Source organism: Diceros bicornis, chromosome 13 (genome assembly GCF_020826845.1).
Source record: "Diceros bicornis minor isolate mBicDic1 chromosome 13, mDicBic1.mat.cur, whole genome shotgun sequence".
NCBI lineage: Eukaryota > Metazoa > Chordata > Mammalia > Perissodactyla > Rhinocerotidae > Diceros > Diceros bicornis.
In genome coordinates, this window is record NC_080752.1 from 9,971,933 (window position 1) to 9,985,434 (window position 13,502).

Sequence of the window (13,502 nt, forward strand, 5' to 3'; positions counted from 1 at the left end):
GGAGGATTCACATACCATGAAGTTACTCTAAGGAACCCAACTAAATCTCCTGAAACATTGGCCAGTAATACAGGAAAAGCACTCTACAATATAGGAGTGTCCTTAGATTCACTAGCCAACGTGGTGCTGGATAACAGATCAGCCTTGGATTACACACTAGCAGAACAAGGAGGTGTCAGCACAGTAACTAACACCTCATGCTGCCCATGGGTAAATACTTCAGGGGAAGTAGAAGTAAATATTAAATAAATATTAGACCAAGCTACATGACAACACACCCTTACCAAAAGGGCAGTATGGCCAATGAGGAATGGGGCACTGTAAAAAAGGCCATCCCCTCTGTAACCTGGTTCTTACCTTTGATAGGCCCCCTTGTACTCTTTTTGTTATTATTAATATTTGGTCCATGCATCTTTCATAAGCTAGTTAAGTGTATTACCTCTCATTTGGAACAATTCAAGTTACAAATGATGGTTCTGTGACACTACCAACCATTGCAAAACTCCTCAGATAGCCCTAAAACTTATCTTAGCCTGCAAGCACAAGAGTTTTACTCCTCTGCCTCCCCTGACAATGACTCCAGCCAGCAGGAAGCAGTTACAGAAGACTGACTGTCATACCTTATCCCTCAAGAATAAGGAGTAAAATTTCAGGGGGCATTTTTCAACCAGGGAACCAGGCAAAGAAAAGTTACTGAGGATCTGATCAATAACTAACATAGTCTGTCAAATGTTTTCTATACAAGAAGAAATTATGTGTACTGTTTCACAGCATTGATGTCCCCATTTTGCAGATGTTGCTATTGTCGGGGGAAGAGGGAGAATCTCCCTCTGCCCTTTCCCTTAAGGTTCTTCTGGCTGGCCAAATATTCAACAAGACAGGTTAGCAGGAGAAAATAATACCAAGTTTATATCAAGTTCATCAGCTTCAGTTTGTAAGGCTTCAGGAAAAAGGGCAGGTTCAGTTTTCAGTGATTTTAAATGAAAATGATGGAAAAAATCAAACACGTTAGTTTGGACATCTGTAGCCAGATATTTCAGGAGACTAGAAGAAATCAGGATCTAGTCCAGTCAACAGATATAAAACAAAAACCTCAAAAGACAACAAAACTAGGATCTAATATCTGCAAATTTATACTGAAATAGTTTTTACTGAAATATAATTTTTTTCTCTAAAATCACCCTCATTTTTATTAAGATAGCAAAATTAAAACTAGTTTGCAAAATAAGTCTAGTTCCAATAGAGTTGGCTCAATTACTTACATAAGTACAGCAAGAATAGCAGTTGATCACATAGGCTCTTTTAAATCTGCTTTGCTGGAACTTTTTATAAGGAATCTCACATTGAACTTTAAAGGTCTCTCGAGGCCAGGAAAGCCAAGCCAAGGATTTTGTCATCAGACTTTGTCTGCAATATCTATAAATTTGGGTGAATTTCTCTATTCCGAGGTTTCCCCAAAATATTTCAAGGTTCCTTGTACCTGCCAGATAAGTGACATTCTTTACTTATCCTGGTAAGTGCTGCTTGGAACATAAGGTACCAGGCCAATATTTCCACGTGGCTTTATTTTATAAAGTCTAATCTTTATTTTTCAAAAGCTGTATGGTTATATGGCAAATATGATGTTCCAGTCACAACCTTGGTAATAGAACCAGTGTTTCCAATTGTGTCTTCATCATTTCTGGAAACATGTTACTTTATAGTACAATCTTTTAATAAAACACATGTTTACCAATAGACCCAAAACACCTTTTAGTTTTCCTGTGATGAAAAGCCAAAAGTAGATAAACGTAAGTTTAGCAATCAATGTCTAATATTTTATCTTATTTGGAAATGATGATACTCAGAGAATTTTTATCATAAAACTTAGCAAAACTCTCAAGTTTTAAGTCACCAAAAAGAGTTTGGAAGCTGTAACCACTATAACACATAATTATTGTTTAAAGTTCATCCAACATTCATCTTTTTCACAACTATTTAGTTACTTATTCCCAATAACTATTTAGATTGCCTATAAGACTTCATAAGACTTCAGATAAAATTAGCCATCATTTAAACTACTAATTTTGTTAACCAGTTCTGTAATAGAAATAACATCAGTTTTTTTTTTTTACAAAATTTCATGTAAATTTCATCACCTCTTATACCTTTAAACATAATTATCATTAAGATTTTTATCAATAGGTCTTGGTCTTTTAACTTTGGACAAGAGAAACATTCCCAGTCAGACATTTTAAAACATACTCAGGCAAAGTTGATGTAACCTCTTTGTATAAAATTAACTCAAACATTCCAACCTTTATAATCTTATCAACACTTACACTTTTACATGTTCTCAATTCAATTGTAACCTGAGTCAAGGTCTTAAGACTAGTCAAATTTTTCCCTTCCTTTTTCTGGCCTTAGTTCTTAGGTACCAATTAAGCAATTATGTGAGAGCTCTCAAAAAAATTTTTTTCCCCAATTTAGAAGTTTTTCCAATTCAAAGGATCCGTCGTCTGGCCATTGACGAGTAGGATCTTTACTTGTATATTTATTCCAATAGTGACTCGAACCAATAAGCCTTTTTAAGGAAAGACCCGGAGGTAACTTTCCACGCTTAGAATAAATTTACCATGGATGCAAAGAGGCATCCCTGGTGAGGGCACAGATGATGTAGCCCCCATGATCCACAGAATTCACTTCCAAAGATATTCAGAGAAAGTAAAGACCTTCGTTGCACAGGCGGTAAGGATAAAAGGGTGTCTCCGGTCTCCCACAATAGTGTGGGACACCTCCAGTCACAGACCCGCTAATCTGTGACACCGGGCGGGCGATACTGGAATGGGATTTTTCCAGCACTAACAAGCAACGAAGGTAAAGACGACAAAAGCCCTTATGGACTGGGCCTTTTATGACAAACTCCCCTGAGAACTTGGCACAGCCGGACAAAGAGACAGTTCGGAACCCCAGTCTACTCGACTGGCCACCAAGGTGCACCCCGGTAAATGCACCTTCCGTATGGTGGAGACCAAGGAGAATATTCTCACTGGTCACAAAGCCAAGTTTTCTCAGGACACAGAACAAGACAGAAGGAAAAACCTCATCCGGTTTTTTTTTTTTCTGTGCACAATGACAGCTTTAGTCACGCCTTAGGTCTCTTGGAGCCAGAATAATACCTGGGGGGGAGGTGCCGCAGGGTTGGGGACTGTGTGCTTTTACAGAGTACCTCGTCGTTGCACGGACATTTTCTTGCAGTTGGCGGGGGACCTGTGTCATCTACCCCGTTCCGTGATCCAACTTATCCTGTCACGGGAGTCTTCTGAAAGTGGCGAGCACCCTAATGGCTCTTAACTGCTCGACCCGCGCCCACCAAATTTGCGGCCTTTTTGGCTTCCAAGATGCCCTTGGCAATGACATTCACTTCATGTGCATAATAACCCACAGCAAAGTTTGTAGACGCCGGTCTGGTGAGACCCGCAAATTCACCAGTCTGTGGGGCCGGCCCGGACAGCAGGCTTGTAAGGCCTATGCCTGCATCCTACCCTATGGTATTTCCTTCTTATGACAAAATACACAGACAAAAGAGAAAAACAGAGACTATCTCTGGGAGGAAAAGGGATCAAGATCAAAAACCAAGAGTCAAAGAGGCATGGCCACCACCTTCTGACAAGCCTTGCCATCCCTTTCGACCAGGAGACCGGGTGTACATCAAGGTCTTTAGAAGAAAACACGCACTGTCACCTCGCTGGGAAGGACCTTATGAAGTCTTACTGACGACCTGCACTGCCATCAAAATAAAGGAAAAATCTTCCTGGATCCATGTGAGCCACGCCAAAATAGACCCAGAACATCGCTCTCAAGACAACTGGGAGATAATCCCCACAGGAGATCTTAAACTAAGGATTTCAAGGGCCAAAACCCAGGCCCCAGAAGCAGCCGACATCACGAAGTAGACAGCTTTTCCCAAGATCACAGATCAAGAAAACCTACTTTGACCCATTTCCTCCCCCTTGCTTCAAAACTCCCTATATATATACACACTCACACACACAAACTATTAGTGGATATATATATATATTTTTTTTTAATCATTTATTAGAAAGCTGACTGGAGAGTGCTGGTCTCTATCTGTCCCTCTTCCCCTCTCTAAGTCTCCGCTATGGGCTCTTTTCCGATCTGTGTCTTGCTTTTACTAACCCTCTCCTTTTCAACAGGTCGGGCACAGACCAAACACCCCCTTATGCCAGTTTACCAAGCCCTAGCCACGCTAACTAATCAATCTGACTGTTGGTTATGTCAACAGCTAGATAGTGCAAAAGAACCTGAACTAGTCTTTGTTCCTGCTGATATGAACACCTGGTAGACTAAGTACGGAAAATGGATGAATAACAGAGTATGGTATCCGCAAGAAGGGAAACTTCACTCTGCTTCTTCTCCTGGTGAGTCACTTGGGCCCCAGAAAGATTACTTAGAAGGTCAAGGACTGTCCCTTGCCCAAGTACAAGCAATAGGTGAAAGTTTTTCCCTCTGCATTGAAAGTAAACATGGCACTGGACCTTTCCTGGGTGATATACCGAGACAATATTGCCGTCAAACTCTGTGGTTTGATTCCGCAGGTGGCATCTTCAGAACTCTCAAGGGAATTGTAAGTGACTCTATCACTACTCCCTCTGGCACAAACATTTGCCAAATCACCAAGTGCTCTGGATGGCTTACGAGCCACCCGTGTGCAACTTGGGGTATAGCAGCTATCCGCATGGTTAAGCTGCCCAATGCCACAGACTATATATGGGTGGATCAAAAATCTGGACTCACCTGGTCAGGTGACAAGACCAGGCTTTATAGCTGCCAAAATCAGACTGCAGGCCTCCTGTACCAGCTATTCCGCAATCTGTTCTGTTCTCGCAGACTGACAGGAGTTCATGGGAAATGGAGATGTTTAGGTAGTAACAGTGCAAGTGGCACAGATCATGAAATAGTCCAGATCCTGGGAACTACAGACTCAATTCTAACCTTGTCTTTAAACTACACTGGTCTTTTCATTTTATGCGGCAACAAAGTGTATAAAGGATTCCCACCTAATTGGTCAGGACGATGAGGACTTGGATACCTGGCTCCTTCTGTCACCAAACACTCCACCTTAAATGCTAGCCAAATTACAAACTTGGGTTCGTTTGTTCATAAGATTGTGCCACATAAACGTGCCAGTCGAGAAATCGTGGAAAATCCACTTGTGTATCACAACTCCAAGTTCTTTTCAGACTTGAGAGTCCTATTCCCCGGCTTTGGAGATTATGAGTTGGAGAAAGCAATATTAAATCTCTCTATGGTAATGGAACAAGAGTTCAACACCACCATGCAAACCTTAAACATACTCCAGTCAGAGACTAACAGCCTAGCATCTGTGGTGCTCCAAAATCGGCGTGCTCTGAACGTACTCACTGCCCAGCAAGGAGGAGCATGCGCAATCATTGGAGAAAAATGTTGTTTTTATGTGAATCAAACAGGTCAAGTAATATCTAACTTAAATCTATTAAAAGAGAAGATTGACATTTTTCATCAGATAAACGAAGCTCACACATTTTATTGGACTGACTTGTTTCCAGGATTGGGGGACTGGTTTAATGGAGTGTGGGGAAATGTGCTCCGATTTGTTCTTTTCTGCTTGTTCATCCTCATTCTAATCTATGTTCTTTTCTCTCTTTGCAGACTTCTTATCACCCGGGTACTAACACGATTTCTCTCTCCTCAGTCACCAGCTCAGCTTTTAATATGTGAAACTTCTAGGGAAGTTTCAGAGGAGGGAACTGATGGTGCTCAGGGCAAGCTGCCCCAGGAAGCACCACTCTGGTATGCGGATTATTTCGAGCTGAAGACAATAAGGACTCAGAGAGCTCAGGAAAAATATTTGAGTTTCCCCTCCCAAACTGCCTAAAAAAATTTAAAACCAAAAAAAATCTGTTTTAGGAAGGGGTTATTATCATGACTGCTATAAAAGATAATTTAGGATAGAGGTTACAATAGAAAAGGCACCAACAAGCCCATCTTATCGGGAGTCCTGTCTCTCTGGCCACATTCTTTGGATGGCCCTGCGAGGAGTTGCCAGACAATCATTTACATTTATAAGGGAAATCTCCATTTGTAAAGGTATCTCCCTCTCTGTTTGGAGAAGAGAGGGGGGGTGAGCTCATTTCTAGTAACTTATCAATGTGGAAGATGAGGCCTTGGGGCTGTATAATAAACCTTACTTTTGTTTACTGTGCTTTAGTGGTAATCTCCTGTAACTGACTCCCCCACCCCCAAAATCCTCCTTTGTCATTGGCTGAAAATGATATTTAAGACGAGAATTTCTGCTATTGTGTTGAGAAACGCAGTGTCCCTGCTTTCTCCCATGTATACATGTTATTAAACTTGGTATTATTTTCTCCTGCTAACCTGTCTTGTTGATTATTTGGCCAGCCAGAAGAACCTTAAGGGAAAGGGCAGAGGGAGATTCTCCCTCTTCCCCCGACACTATCTTGCAGAGAAACTCACACATTTGCAGCAAGACCCCTGCAAAATGCTTCAGCTCCAAGTGTCCTCAAGTTACCCTAAACTCATTACCATCTTAAATTCCCCTCCTCTGGGAGGGGCCAAGCACCCATTTTCAGATCGTGTGATGTATGTGGTAGCATGTTTACCTGCTACGCATGTGCCCTGAATAAGCACAGTTGTTACACAGTTGTTACAAATAAACCTGTTGTTTTCTGCTCTCTTGTGTATAAAGTCTCCACCAGCACAGAGGTCGGGAAGAAACTGCTTTTGGGAGATATCTCTGGTGCTCTCGGTTGCTTGTGTAAGCAATAAAACTTTTCTTCACCTACTTCTGCCTTCGTTGTGATTTTGGTTCCTCACTGACCAAGAGACAAGCCCATTGAGTTCAGTTACATAAGCACTAGAAGCAAGCATGGATGAATTTCTCTACAATCTGAGTACAGCACCGCGGTTCTCAACCAAGGACAAGTTTGACCCCAGGGGACATTCAGTAATGTCTGCAGACATTCTCAGTTGCCACAACTGTCAGAGTCCTACTGGCATCGAGTGGGTGGATGTCAGGGATGCAGCTACACCCTACAATGCACAGGACAGCTCCCCACAGCAGAGACATATCCAGGCTAACGTCATTGGTGCCACGGGTGAGATACCCTGGACTAGAGGAAGGCTTTTAACTATTACTCAAAATCCAGGTGCAATAAAAGAAATATTGATAAATTTGACTAAAGAAAAATTAAAATTTTGAAAAGGTTTTATTTTGAACAAACGTAACATTTCATATTTCCCACACTTTTTGTATGATATATAGAAAATTTCTGATAAGACTACCACTATGGATGTAGCAAACTCCTCTAAAGAACGTGCATTTCATTGGAGCAGTGTGCATATAAAAGCTCCATTAGGACAAGAATTCTTTCTCTTTTCACACTGAGGCCTATTCCTCTAGACAGACATGGTACAGTGATGACAGTCTACAGCCTCGGGCAGCCCAAACCCAAGAACTACCTGTGTGCTGATGCAGCGTTTTGCTTATCTGCTGTAAGCGGTGGCCCTCAGAGCTGAATTTAAAAAGTATGTCGTGATGATGTAAGTAACTGTACAAATGGTAAAAGATGATTTTGCTGGCTTCACATGTCCCTTTTACATAAAGATCACAGGTGCTAGAAGAGAAAGTGGGGATAATGTCAATAAATGACTTAGATACTGGCAAACAAGTGTCTTTTGGTCCTCCTGTCACTGACCTGTTTATCTGGCAGTTGGTCTCCTGGCTGAAAGCACATTTCATGAGTATGTCCAGGGTCATCAAGTTGATGTGCTCAAAGACCTCCACAATTGTGTCCTGAGTGTCACAAATCTTCTCCCACTTTGCCTGGCACAGGAGGTCAAATCAACAATATCACCATCATCAGACTGCCTGTATCTGAAGGCTCCTCCCTAACCCCGCCCTTATGATGTAGGGGAGACGACCCTGACCAAGCAGGAGCCAAACGGTGTGTGAGTAAATAAGCCAAGTGCTTCCTTGACATGAGGAAGAGGAAATGCACCCAGCTGGGTGAGAAAGAGCCTGGAGCAAACCAGGTATCTGGTAAACGGCTGAGTTAAGTATCTTTGGCCTTTCTGTTACTACCATAACTCTGCTTTAAAACAGATCAGAGTTCCAGTAAAAAGACAATCTCTCTGATACAAGACCCATAATTACAAGGAGTCTCCCCAGAACTTCCTTTATCTTCAGTCCCCAAATTGCTAGACACCCTACCCCATCACTACTCTCAACCACCATAACCACACTTACAATAAGCTTGGAACATTAAAAAAAGACCATTCTCAATTGGGAAGTAGGGGACAGAGAGAAGCCAGGAATAGGAGCAGCCGCAGGGAGCTGGCTCCCAGGCAAGAACTGCCTGTGTCCACTTTACTTCCCCCCAAAATGACCTACTTACACTCCCTGAAATATTTTGTGGCTTAAACTGCGACAAAGTTCCATGATGAACATGTATTTGTCAAAGGGAGCACTCTGTATGTAAAAATACAAATAAATCTAAATGTTCAAGTTCAGATCAACCTATATTTACTGAGCACAGATGCCTGTGGCTGAGTGCTAAGGATTTGGAGGTCATGGAAAAAAACAGCAAGGAAATTTTTCTTTTTAAAGCTTTTACCTGAGTGTCAGTGTTTAGTCAATTGGTTTCATCCTGAATTATGTAAGTTTTACTGGGTACAAGAAGTGAGTTTAGAAGAAATGAGAGCAAAGAGGAGCCTCAAAGCTGGAGGCTCTCTGGAACACCTCAGCAGAGGGAGGAGCTGTGAGAGGAATCTCAGGGAAACGTGGGACTGAGAAGCCAGGAAGATGGCAGTGGTTTATCGAAATGGAGATAAACTCAAATACCACCACTGGCTGGTTTGCAATTGTGCATAAAGCTTCACAGCACACTAATCGGAAGAGCACGCCACTCTCTTTAGCCTGTACCTCTAACTCTCTGCCCCAAGAACTCACACGGGTATTTTCACCACAATCCAGCAAAGTTCAGGTTAAATCCACTTCTGCGACCTTGCCTGAGAACCCAGCCAACCAGCTGGTAACAGTGGTTCTATGGGAAAAGGATGGGTTTGCAGAAGGTGGAGGGAAACTTTGACTTGGTCTGTGGTGTTTGAAGTGTTTATGATGAAACTGTATTAGTGAATTACTTGTCTGATTTTTAAATAAGTACAATTTAAAAATATATCACGTACAGTGGAGTTTTGGAATAGAACTCATTTATACATCAGGGACCGCCCATAGGAATGTTCCTCTGCAACGTCCTCCTGCCCCTTTGGAAGGGCTCAGTCAGCTCCTAATGATGATCCACTGTCTACAAGAAGAAACTCTTATCTGCGACTTTAATGTAGGCACTTATCCTTTGGTAGGGCCTTTATGGCCTTCAGGTGAGTCCATTCCAACTCCAAACCTTTGTTCATGCTGACTCACTCTGCCTAGAATTCCCCCATCCATATTATCCACATATTCAAGTCCAGCTCAGATTTCATGGTAAATTTGAGTCTCCCCTGAATCTGAAGCTGTTATAGCTGGTCCTGGTTTCCTTTCTTGTCACCTACAGCACTTATCATCTGAATCTCACTACTTGGTCCTTGGTTTACTGCCATAGGATCTCAAAATACATCTAAGACAGACAACCAGATCTTCATCATTTTTTATCACACAAGAACCATCACAAAGGTTTACATAGACACCTATTGCTCAGTGGGTACTTGTACACTGGTTAATTTCTAGAAATCATCCCACTTTGACTCACACTACCCACTAAGCATATGTCCAATCCATTCCCTGTTGGAAGCATTCTGCAACACAACAGAGCACTTCTGTACCTTCACTTACCAGCATTGTGCTCACAGAATGGGCCATCACATCGACATACGATTTCAAGATGTTAAAATTGAATCCAGGAGTTAGTAGCCTATGGTGCTGGAACCACTTGGGTCCATTGAGACTCATTAGTCCTTTTCCTTGAGAAATAAAAGGCACACAACCTCATGCCACTTTATTAGATGAGATGAGGAAGGAGAGGTGAGGAACACAGACATCATGGAGCGACCGTGACACACAGGTAGTCATGACATGGTGGAATATCAAAGTAGTGCTCATCTATTAAGATTGAGGTGAGTTTTGATACTTACATCTGGGATGGATGTATTTAGTATTGTGAGAAAAACCCCAAGTTTCAAAGCCTGATGAGAGTGCTAATCCTGAAATCCTCAGTTACTACCTTTGTAGTGTACAGTCAATTGTCACTTAATGTTGGGGACACATTCTGAAAAAAGTGTCATCAGGTGATTTTGTGGTTGTGTGAACATCATACAGTGTACTTACACAAACCTAGATGGTACTGTCTACTACACACTTAGGCTATATGGTACTAATATTATGGGACCACTGTCATATATGTGGTCCATCATTGACTGAAATGTCATTATGTAGCACATGACCATAATTGAGTAGGTCATTAAACCTTCCTGAGGCTTGGTTTTCTCAATTATGAAGTGTAATTATAAATATCTACTTCACTGTGTCACTGTGCACATTACATGAAGGTATATACATAAGGCACCTAGCCTGGTCTCTAGTTCAAAGTAGAAACACAACAAATATCATCTCCCCTCTGCTCCAAACCAATCCATGAACTATACTGGAAACACAAAATTCACAAGGAACTGGACAAGAGGGTCCACTCCGTCCCCAGATATCCCTTCCTTGAGCCCTAGTCTGTACTTCACACCTGGCAGTGATACAAAGTGGAAACACCCATCAATGCTGATGCCTCACAATCTTCTGTTACCAGGGGGGTCATGAAAGATTAGGCTTTAAAAGGACCTTAACGTTTATTAACATATAATTGCCGTCATTCACTGAGTGCTTCCAACATGTCAGGGTTGCGATGCATGGTCCAGCACTGGTACAATGAGGCCATTACACTAAGTGCTGAAAATACGTGTTTCATTCAATCCTCACAACAGCCCAGAGAGATGTAACTTATCCTCATTTTCAAAGAGGAGGAGACAGAGGCATAGAGAGATGAGATGACTTCCCCAAGACCACACTCACTGGTCAGTGGGGGACAGGTTCAAATCCAAGTAGCTCTTGATGGTGCTCAGCTCAGGCCACCACAAGATGCACCACTGTGGTATGTGGATTATTTCGAGCTGAAGACAATAAAGGCTCAGAAGACTCAGGAAGAACATTTGAGTTTCCCTTCCCAAACTGTTTTAAAAAATTTAACATAAAAGGAAGGAGGCGATAAGAAAGGCACCAACAAGCTCATCTTATCAGAATTCTGTCTTTCTGGCCACATTCTCTATAGGTGGCCATGTAAATAATTGCCTGACAAACATTACATTTCCCTCTCCATGTGAATTCTCTTCTTCCCCTCTGAAGTCCCAAACCACTACCCCCACCCCAAACACCCTCTGTGCCTTTAGCAGAAAATACTTAAGGGAGTAGGTTAATCAGACTGATGAGTTGCTCAGCTCTCTGAGTTTCTCCCATGTATACATGTTATTAAACTTGGTATTATTTTCTCCTGCTAACCTGTCCTTTAATTATTTGGTCAGCCATAAGAACCTTAAGTGAAAGAGTAGGGAGGGATTCTCCCTCTTCCTCTACACTCTGAATCCACCACCTACATTCTATCATTTAATTCCTTCCTTGTCTAACACAAATACCAATTATAGGACGAAAAGGCCTAATTCATCTCCTCACAGAATATTGCCAAACTGTACTTCAGAGCAAAACTTTACTGATTTGTATATGGAAATAGAGGAACTCCAAAAGAAAGAAAAAGATCCAAGAAAACAAGAGAGAAGAAAGATTAAATAAAGACTATGGATGGTGAGGCTGCAGTTTGAAAGACAGAGGTGGGACACATTCTCACATAAGCTGCCCTGAGAATGAGACTTTGAGGAGAGAAGTGGACGAGGAGGGCTCCTAGGAAGCAGTGCTGTGCTGACCTTAGTGGTCCCTCTTGACCTTCCCCTGGATAACTTGCAGCGTAGACCCACCATACTCCTGACGCTTGTGAATTCTGATTTCAGTTTCTTTGGAAGGCTCTCCCATGGAAAGGGGACTTCAAGTGAGAGAGTGGGGCACCCTCTCATCTGCACATACATACCAAGACACGGAATCAAGGACTTGTACAGGTTCTTGGACTTGGGATCTGCAGAGTGAAGCAGAGGAAACAGAAGATAGCATTAGAGGAAAGTTACCAGTCACGGTTGGTGAAGGTTCTCTTCATTTGTCTGCACTAACCACAAACAGTGAGCAAAAGGGGGGCCAGGGCTCACTCCCTGCAGCCCTCGGCAGGCCCAGGGAAACCTCAAGTCTTGGTTCCGGAACCAGAGAACAGCAAGCCCACAAGACAGACAGGTACACAAACCCAGATACTTCCCTTGTTAACACTTCCTCCAACAGACACAGACACTTCCCAAGGAGCACAAGTTTCCAGAACAAGAGTTGGGACAACATATCATATCCTTTTTGGAAAGGAAATGAACACTTAGAACAGGGTGGACGCACCAGAGAGTGAGGTACTAATCTCCCATGGGGTTCTCACACACTCTCAGATAGAGGTGTTTTATAGCTCTTGTCTTTTTAGAGGTGAACTTGAGAGGAATCAGCTGGGGGACAAGGAAACATGGAGACTTTCAGAGAAAGGCTGTTCTTTTATTAGGTTTTACTAAGAGGAATGGAGACAAGGGCACAGGGAGGAAAGATGAGAACATTAGACCTTAGTTTTACAGAGTTCATGGAGCAAAACCTGGACATTTTAATTTTGTGCTATGAGATAATCCACCATGGAAGCCTTGGAAAAGGGTTGGATGGGGGAGTCAGGTGACCTGTGCCCCAAGAAGGAACACAGATGAGAAATAGGCAGAAAACAAAAACAAAATCTGGGCCACAATCAAGAGGGTAGACTGGTAAATTAATGACCTGGAACTCAGGTTTACGTACTGAACAGCAGAGGCAGATCTATTTCTGAATCCCCTGAAGATTTCCGCTCAAGAAAGGAGATGGGGGTGGGGAGTGTTGCTGACACTAAAGACACAAAAGCAAGAGAGACAAAGGAAGCCCCTGGTGAACTGGTGATGCCACCTGGGCTCTGAGATACACTGACCTAAAAGGGCCCATGAGAGCCTGAACTAGACGGGGGGCTGGGGAACATGGGACCCCCTTCAGAATTGGTGGGAAACCTCCTCACACTTTCTCCACTGTCTCTTAAAGGCCCAATAGTGATCTCTGCTGCAGAATTCCTTTAGAATCCTCCCTGTGGGCTGTGCATATCTGATTCCTTCTGAAATCATCTCCTCCCCAATTGCATGGCCTCTGAAGATCCCAGCAGAAAATTCACAGCCAGGAGAGGATTGTGGAGGATAAGGCCAAGGATTCATTTCATACCAGGAATGCCCGTGGGCACAATTTCAGCCAGGCCCCTCTTGAG

General features: G+C 42.6%; 1 pseudogene; it reads right to left on the reverse strand.

Annotated features, from left to right (window-relative positions):
• Nucleotides 1–12,121, reverse strand: part of LOC131413239 (cytochrome P450 4X1-like) — a 152,027-nt pseudogene extending 139,906 nt beyond the window's left edge.
• Between the last annotated feature and the right edge of the window lie 1,381 nt (nucleotides 12,122–13,502).